Genomic DNA, 7500 nt, shown 5'->3' on the forward strand with positions numbered 1-7500 from the left:
AGAGAGAGAGAGAGAGAGAGAGAGAGAGAGAGAGAGAGAGAGAGAGAGAGAGAGAGAGGAGAGAGAGAGAGAGAGAGAGAGAGAGAGAGAGAGAGGGAGAGAGAGAGAGAGAGAGAGAGAGAGAGAGAGAGAGAGAGGGAGAGAGAGAGAGAGAGAGAGAGAGAGAGAGAGAGAGGGAGAGAGAAGAGAGAGAGAGAGAGAGAGAGAGAGAGAGAGAGAGAGAGAGAGGAGAGATAGAGAGAGAGAGAGAGAGAGAGAGAGAGAGAGAGAGAGAGAGAGAGAGAGAGAGAGAGAGGAGAGAGAGAGAGAGAGAGAGAGGAGAGAGAGCGAGAGAGAGAGAGAGGAGAGAGAGAGAGAGAGGGAGAGAGAGAGAGAGAGAGAGAGAGAGAGAGAGAGAGAGAGAGAGAGTAAAAGAAAGAAGCAGATAAAAACAGGGAAGGAAAATGCCCAAGGACAGAGCGGGAGGAGGAGGAACAGCCTTAGATCTGCTTGCCAGCGTCGTGAGAAATAGAAACAGATAACTGGATATCGGCGGCCAGACCCTTCCTGGGAACCCGAGCACCAGACTCGGGTGAAGTATATAGAGACAACGAAAGAGAAAAGGGAAGGAAAGGGATAAGGAGCGAGAGAGAGAAAGAGAGAGTGGGGAAAGAGATACTAAGAGTGAAAAGGGGGGCAGGGAAGGAGAAAAGGAGATAGTGGAAGAGAGGGGGAGGGAAAGAGAGAGAGAGAGGGGGAGATGGAGAAGGAGGGAGAGAGAGAGAGAGAGAGAGAGAGAGAAGGAGAGAGAGAGAGGGGGGGGGGGCAACGCGCACACCGTTCAGATTTTGAACCAATAAAAGGAAATTTTTTTTTATTTTTGTGTGTATTTTAACTAGCAATGCATTCCTTTTTATGATTGTATGTAACCATTATGCTTTATTTTTTCTGCGTATTAATAACACTACGATCACACAATTACCAAAGTTATTATTATGATGTTTTGCTATTTGAACATTATTTTTCCGTCCTTTTCATTAATATAACCATAATGATGATTATTGAATAATTACTTGCATTCGAAATTTCTTTACTAATTATGATATGATGTTCTCACAACATATTATCTTATTAATAGTACGAATATTATCAAGAATTCTGTTACAGTTTTGATCGTCACCATGATTACTGCCTTTTCATATCGTAATTAAAATGATTCAGAAGACCTCTATTTCCTCTCCTAAGCATCAAGTTCACCCTGTAAAAGACGTAGAAATAACGATGATAAATGAATAAAATTGAAAAATAAGTAGAAGAAAAAGATAATGGAGCAGAGCTTTTCTCGCGCAGTGTTCAGGGACGGGGGTTTCTCTCACGCTTGGTCACTTGTTTGTCTTGGCGATATTTCTCTCCGAATGAATTTATGGACAGTGCAATCAACGGCCGCCCTTCCTCTGACTCTGCAATTTTCTTTATTGCTCTTTCTCCTCGGGCTATCGAACACTGCCATTTTTGCTTGGTAAGATCTCCCACTGCAATATTTCGCTGCTTTTCTGTTCCCATAATCCTCCCTCGCCCCTCCCCCCCTCCTCTCCCCCATCCCTTCCTCTCTTCCTCTCCTCGCCCTCCCCTTCTCCCCCCCGCTTACTCTTTGCTCCCCCACCCGTCACTTTAGTCCGCTCTCCCCCGCTTCTCTTTTTTTTCAATCCTTCCCCTCCCACTCCCCTTCGTCCTATGTCTCCCCTTTTCCCCGCCCCCTCCTCCTCTCTCCCTCTTTTTCCTAACTTCCAATCACTCCTTCTCCATTCTACTCCTTCTTGCCTTATCACCTCCCCTCTCCCTCTCATCAATTTCTCTTTCCTCCCCTCTTCTTTTCTATCCCCTTTACCCCTCGGCCTCCCCTCCTCCCTTTGCCCACGGGTCATCCGGCCCCGCGAGGAAGTGCGGCGGCAATGACCTAAAAAAGCAGCAGTTAGTGTCCGATTTGGGCCGATGACTTACACGATCGTCCCGACAATAACCGGAGCGTGTGAACAGACATCCGACGGGGACGTGTCGGGCAGCGACTGGGGGGGGGGGGGGTGGGGAGGGGGGGATAAAAAGGGATGGAGGTCGAGGGGGAGGGAAGTGAAGGGGGGTTGAAGCAGTGAGGGTTGGAAGGGATCGGTAGGGGGGTGAGGGGAAGGGGTTAAAGGGAAGGGCCGGGAGGAGGAGGGATTTGGGGGAGGGTTAGAGAAGGGGAAGGTTGTTGCCGGGGTAGGGGGAGGGGAGGGCAGGGTGGAGGGCAAGAAGGTGGCATTGACAGAGAGCGAAATTCCAAGGACGATGAAATTGCTCTGCATAATGCAAGACCTACTAACTGATGGACATACAGACAGGATGTAAACTACATGTGTGTAGATATTTAAGAAATTGACGCACAGTACACGTTTTTGGCTTCAAGTGTTTGCTAAGCGCGATATAGCCCATTTAGTGTTCCCCTTGAGAGCGTGTCAATATTTCAGGTCAAATGCCGTCCTGCCGAATTTTCTCACTGTTTGTCTGTTTGTTTTTCTCTCCTTCTGTCTATCTATCTATCTTGGTCCCCTCCTCTGTCTCTCTTTCTCTTACCCTCATTCACTCTCTCTCTCTCTCTCTCTCTCTCTCTCTCTCTCTCTCTCTCTCTCTCTCTCTCTCTTTCTCTCTCTCTCTCTCTCTCTCTCTCTCTCTCTCTCTCTCTCTCTCTCTCTCTCTCTCTCTTACTCTCTCTATATATATATGTATATGTATATATATATATATTCTCCCTCCTATCTATCTATCTACAATATATACATATGTATACATATATGTGTGCATGAGTGTACGTATATATATGAATATGAATACACAGACACACATATATATAGAGATGGATAGATAGGAAGATGTATATATATAATAAATATGTATATTCATATATGTGTGTTGTGTGAGATCAAGACAGACCATCAGCAAATTGCTTTTAGCCTTCACAAGCAGTTTGCAGTGGACGCCGGGGTCCTGCTTGCTTCGCGCTCTCGCTCACTCGGCTGTGATTCGTGGGAGCCGCACTTAATCGGTGTTTTATTCTCAACCAGGTTGCCTCTGCGGAGCCTTATCAGTGGCATTCGTAGTTTCTTATGACCCGTAAGCACAAGCCAGTAATAGGAAGCAGTGAAAGAAAGTGCACTAACGAAGCAAGCAGTAGGTGACCCCGTGCAATTTCTGGCGAGAGCGAGAGCGACCGAGGTTCAGGGTCACATTTTCCCCTTTTTTTCGGCGTCGACGCCCAGCCTGGCAACTGTCTCGCTTCGCGCTGCTTTCTCCTCGCTGTCTGTCCTGCTGCCGGAGCCGCCCTGTGTCCCACATAATATATACATACACACACACACACACACACACACACACACATACACACATACACACATACACACACACACACACACATACACACATACACACATACACACATACACACACACACACACACACACACACACACACACACACACACACACACACACACATACACACACACACATATATATATATATATATATATATATATATATATGAACCGCATTCATGTTGACAGATGTAGAAAAGGAATGAATGAGAATGAATATCTTCACAAAACAAGAGATGTATTTGACCGGTTTCGATTCTATCTTCGTCAGAAATACATACATCATGGGAAATACAGAGTATATATGTATATCAGACATGAGCTGATGAACTACCTGATGACTGTGACCTCCCACTTGTTAATTGCTGCCGCGACCTTGGATAGTTTGAATCTACCCGACGCTGCGTTGGTGTTATTCTCCGTCACGATGTAAGCAGCTTCCATAACTTTCCTTTTCTGTTTGTTCAGTCCTCCATGGACTATTTTCGCTTCCTTCCAATTGGGTAGATGTCCAGCTTCATCTATATGTACCACCATGGCGCTGGAAGTCCTATGGTGACGGATGTCAGCTCGATGCTCCCTGATCTTGGTGCTGAAACCTCGGAACGTTTCACCATAGTATGCTGTATCGCATCTGCTGCAGGGTATGCGATATACAGCACTGTTAGGGTTGCTTTCGAGCTACTTCTTGCCCCGTATCATGTCATGTATCTTTTTCCCGGATGTGCTGGCGATTTTCACAGTATTGCCAAAGTATCTGCTAATCGTCTGGGAAATGTTACACGGCGGTAATACGAGAATATCATTAAAAGAAGGTACAGGGTTTGGTTTTGTGAGTATATTCTCCGCCTTCTTTCTGGGGTTTAGTAGGAAGCCTCTGGGGTATTTATGATTCATAAAGGAATTAATTATATGGGCAACCTCATCCTCAAGAAATTTGGGGCTGCAGATCCTCAGTGCTCTGAGGAAGAAGCCGATTACAACGGCAGATTTTGTTTTGTTGCTGTGGGCGGAGGGGAAGACAGTAATGGCGTTGTTTCCTGATGGACTGCTTGGCTGAGCAAGTGTTGCTACCTTCAGCTCCGAGCCAGTTTAAATCTGGCGAGCATCCGTTCCCGGATAGTGCTCAGGCCTTCCTTGTGGAGGCCATTAGGACCCTACAGCATCGACTCTACGAACTCCGGAATGAACTCGTGGGCGAGCACCTTCCCCATGAACTGGTCCTCCAATTACAGCAGGAAGATCATGCTCAGCGAGTCAGGCACAAGGCGAAGTTACACCGTATATGCAGCAAGAGTAGATGGACTAAAGCTGGACGAAGTGACTTGCTCAGAAACATGTCTTCAAAACACCTGACTCCCTTGGAAAAAGAAGCTCTGTCCCTTGGCCTGAAATTCAGCACCGGGCAGGAAAGCAAGGACCTAATCGACTGCGTCATCGCGAACCACCGCTGGGCCGATAATGATGTCGACAAAGGGTTTGTCCAAGGGATTGCTGCATGCGTCATCACGCCCCCCGACGATTCCACGTAGATACATCACCGCGCTGAAGGGCCTTCGCGACGACGAGACCATCGTCATCACCCAGGCTGATAAAGGTGGGGGTATCATTATTATGGATAAAAGTGAGTACATACTTAAAATGAACAATTTACTTTCCGATGCTTCTGTTTAGAGGAAAGTAACGAAAGGTGAGGGGGAGATGGAAGCTGCCAGATTCAAAAAGAAGGCGAGGGATTTACTCCTGCTTGCAGCTAAAGGTAAAGGTCTACTTCACCTGCTGGAGGAGGCTCCCCGCAACCCGTCCATGAGAGGTATCCCGAGGTTGTATTCATATACATGTGTTTGAAAGTCTATGCTGAATAGTCATTCGAAAGGAATACCCAGTCTACATTTGTGATGTGATTGTGTTTCATCAACTTGAATATCATCTTTGTCATCTTTTATTTACTTATCTGAATATTATCTGAATATATTTTGATACCAATTAGATATATATGCTCTTTGTATTATCCCATCTTTGAGCAGATAAATATCTTGGAATGTAATAAACACCTGTCGGCTATCAGATGTTAACCAGAGGAGTGTGGTCTAACACAAGATCTCTATTACTATTATTTCAGAGTGAATTCTGATATAATGAGTCAATGGACCGATTTGTACATCTTCCATGAGGTCTAGAGGAGAGAGAGGGAGAGACATGCAGTTTAGATACATAGACAAATAAATATATAAATACATACACGGATTCACTCTATAACTATACATATTGTCTATATCTATCAATCGATCGATCAATCTAGTAATTTATCTAGATATCTATATATGGAGATATATATATATTATATATATAAATATATATATGTATGTATTTATGTATATATACATATGTATATATATATACACACACATATACACGCATATGCACACGCGCACACACACACACACACAGACACACACACTGGACCGATGTACAGATCGGTCCATTGACTCATTATATCAGAAATAATAGTAAGGGATGTAAGGCAGGAAAGGTGTAACACTATATATATACATATATGTGTGTATGTGTGTGTGTGTGTGTGTGTGTGTATAAGTGTGTGTATATATGTATATATATATATATATGTATATATATAAATGTATGTATGTATGTATATGTATATGTACATATGTATACGTATATATAAATATATATATACATATACCTATGTGTGTGTGTGTGTGTGTGTGTGTGTGTGTGTGTGTGTGTGTGTGCGTTTGCATGTGCGTGTATATGTGTGTGTGTATATACATATATATATATATATATATATATATATATAAATATATACATAAATACATACATATATATTTATATATATATAATATATATATATATATATCCATATGTAGATATCTAGATAAATTACTAGATTGATCGATCGGTTGATAGATAAAGACAATATGTATAGTTATATAGTGAATCCGTGTATGTATTTATATATTTATTTGTATCTAAACTGCATGTCTCTCCCTCTCTCTCTTCTGTATACATGTACACACACACACACACACACACACACACACACACACACACACACACACACACACACACACACACACATATATATATATATATATATATAGTATATATATGTATGTATATATATATATATATATATATATATATATACTTATATATCTTTCTCATTCCATCTGTATTTATACCGCTCTTTCAATCATTGTCTTCTTTTTCTGTATCTGTTTTCCCACGCCTCCTCCCTTTCCTCTTTTTCTTCCTTCACATTCATCTATCCATTTATGTGTGTATCCATCTATCCATCCATCTACCCACCCTCATCTAAATGCAAATGTATTCCTGTGTACCTTCTTGTTAATGGCACATTTTCCCTTGACTCCGGTTAAGTTTCCCTTCGCCCTCGCTGGCTTCCCGAGGACGAAGTGAGGCTCATCTTCGCCACATCCTCTCGTGACAGCAGAGACTCCCAGCCACACGTGCGTGTATGGGCGAGCCTTGAGATTCGCCTCAATAGCTTATTAATTCATCTCTTCCCTTCATTCTTGTCAGTTTCCGGTTCCTACGCTCCCCAAAAGCCTCACCCTGCCCGCCCTTCCCTCCCTTTCTCCCTCCAGCTGAGCGGTCTTTTGCCTTCCCTTTTCCCTCGCCTTTCCAACCCTCGGCTCCTCCCCTCTCCCTCTTTCCTCTTTCTCTCCTCCCCCTCTCTCGCCTTCACAACTCTCGCTTTCTCACTCACCTTTGCCTCTCCCACATTCCCCTCTCTCTCCTTCCCTTTTCCCGCTTTCTCCTTTCTCTCCTTCCCCTCTCCATCCCAATCCTCGCCTTCTCCTCACTCGCCTTTGCCTCTCTCTCTTCCCCCTCTCCTTCCCAACTCTCGCCTTCTCCTCACTCGCCTTTTCTTCTCCCTCTTCCTCCTTTCTCTCCTTCCCCTCTCCCGTTTTCCCCTCTCTCGCCTTCCCCTTATTAGCGGCGCTCCCTCGTTCCGCGCAGGTCCTCACACACGCCAATCCACCTTCTTCGCCGCCGTTCGCTGCTTCCAGACTCCCGCGAGGCGTTCGTGCAGATCACCTCTTGATCCCAGCGCGCCGCTCGGA

Source organism: Penaeus chinensis, chromosome 10, assembly GCF_019202785.1.
Source record: "Penaeus chinensis breed Huanghai No. 1 chromosome 10, ASM1920278v2, whole genome shotgun sequence".
Taxonomy (NCBI): Eukaryota; Metazoa; Arthropoda; class Malacostraca; order Decapoda; family Penaeidae; genus Penaeus; species Penaeus chinensis.